The sequence below is a fragment of the Echinops telfairi genome, unplaced genomic scaffold, assembly GCF_000313985.2.
Source record: "Echinops telfairi isolate 266 unplaced genomic scaffold, ASM31398v2 ScPeMD7_7469;HRSCAF=8507_0, whole genome shotgun sequence".
Taxonomy (NCBI): Eukaryota; Metazoa; Chordata; class Mammalia; order Afrosoricida; family Tenrecidae; genus Echinops; species Echinops telfairi.
This window is the reverse complement of record NW_022111372.1, coordinates 31,943,568-31,945,692: the sequence shown is the minus strand read 5'-3', so window position 1 is coordinate 31,945,692 and position 2,125 is coordinate 31,943,568. Positions and strand designations below refer to the sequence as shown.

The 2,125-nt window shown below is 47.9% G+C and overlaps 1 pseudogene; it reads right to left on the bottom strand.

The window, feature by feature from the left end:
• Nucleotides 1-917, bottom strand: LOC101654340 (annotated as a pseudogene).
• Nucleotides 918-2,125: the final 1,208 nt, after the last annotated feature.

Genomic DNA, 2,125 nt, shown 5'->3' with positions numbered 1-2,125 from the left:
TTATGCAACCAGGGTAGAGACTGTGGATGATTCATACTTCCAATTAGGAGGGAGGACTCTCTTCATCGTGTGGTATGAAGCTGACTGGTGTATTCTACCCTCCATCAGAATCAGCCGGAATTTAGTGTCCTTATCCTTTCTGTGCCTCTCAAGATGCTTTCCAAAAGATGCAGCTTCCTTAATCAAATGATAAAGAGACTCAGGAAGATTAGGAGCAAGTTCTTTGGATTTAGTGATTGTGGTAGTTACACAATTTTATGTCGACTTGATAAAAGAATAAAGGGGTGGAGTCTAGCCTTTCAGTCAGGTCACAGCCTGATGATCCCTCCTTCTCATGAAGATTCTGGGAGCTTCCTTTCTCTTGATACAGTTATCAGAAGAGGCGGCCCACTCTCTCTGCTTCACCTTCCTGTTGACAAGCCACATGGAAACACACTGATTGCAGCCAGAGCCCTGGCGATGCATCCCCTGCCACTAGGTCCACAGGACTTTCCACCTACCGGCCTGTGATCCTCCTGTGTTAGGCATCACTGCCTGTGCTGTATAAGTATGAAGAGGAATTCTTGGGCTAATATCGGACTTATGAACTTGATCTGGACCAGGCTGGGATGTTTTATTGATGCATCATTACTTCTTGATATAAAGTTCTCTCATGCCTATATGGATTTGTTTCTCTAGTCAACCTGGTCTAACACAGGGATCCTCACAATTTTATTGCTTGCCACAAAATGCACTTGTGTAGTGCCATATGACTCTCTCAAGATCACACTGATTTGTGAAGGAGTCAAGTCCTTCTTGGCCAGTTTGTAGATCTACTTTAAGTGGTCAGATGTCACTTTCAGTCAGGTGGGGAGTCTGTGGTAATAAGGCAGAGCTGACTGGGACAGGCTCATCCTGGAAACATGCATGCAGTCCATGATGGTAGTGGTCAGACAGTTAAGAAAAAGCCCTCTTATGTGGACACTCCCCCCCACCCTCCCACCCCCGCCACTGCCCTTGAAGAATGCACTTCAGAGGACTGCACAGAAGCTACAGCTCAGGAAGAGTTGCATTAGATCAGAGCACACAGGAGCAAATAAAGAGGGAAGGAGAGAGAATGGAACACATCTTGGCCCACCAATCCCTGAGGACGATATTCCTGCTCAGAGCACCCAATGCACAGAGAAGACCAACAGGGCTGGCCCCACCACAAGACAAGACATCCCTCACTGACCCATAGTGCTACTGGGGACAACACTGGAGACACAGTGCTTGATCTGACCCCACCACACTGGGGGGTAGGGTCGGTGGGGGTGGGGGAAATGCTAAGGGTGTGTAACAGAGCATCAAGGAGAGCAAAGCAGTGACGTCCCAAGGGAATACAAAAAATAGACTTTGGGGCCAGGGCATGGCAACCTATCAGTCTTGACCAGAACACATTCCTAACAGTCAACAAACAGATCTCTTTTGAATTTTATATATAAAACAAAAGGGGGACTTGTGGGAGGAGGTCAGATGCGCAGGCATTCCCTCCCCTGAGGGAATCAGTTGCCAGACTGCTGTCTCATCCCTCCACAGGGGTGGGCCTGCTCCCTGCCTCTGGGGACAATGGACAGGCTCCTGTAGGAGGAGTTGACACCCTACTGATAATGTTCCTACGGAGACCCAGAGACCACCCTCTCATTGCTGTGTAACCTATAGTGCAGCCCCTTCCTGTGACATATGTCTTTACCTGTAATTAGTGGGCTGGATTGCCCCCAAAAGGTATATAGGTGTGAGTCAGCGGAACTTCTCTCTCTGACCCTGAGCTCCTTGCTGCTCACTCCCTGGTCACTCCCCTCTCCCTTGTTCCCTTTCCCTCCTTCCCTTCCCCCTCTCCACATGGACCACCAAGCTGGGCTGAGGTGAGCAATGTTGCTATGTATCATGCCTGACTGTATTATTGTATTATCTCTCATGCTCTCTATGACTTTAATATAATGCTTATATATCTCAACCGTACAATTGTGCATTACTGAACCCAGAAGTAGTATTACTGAACCAGTGAGTTCAAGTACCGGGTGGGGCTGGCACCTCACCCCCCAGAGACAATTTTATTTAATACTACAATCGAACTATTTATAGGCTTTTCTTTTTGTGTCATTGG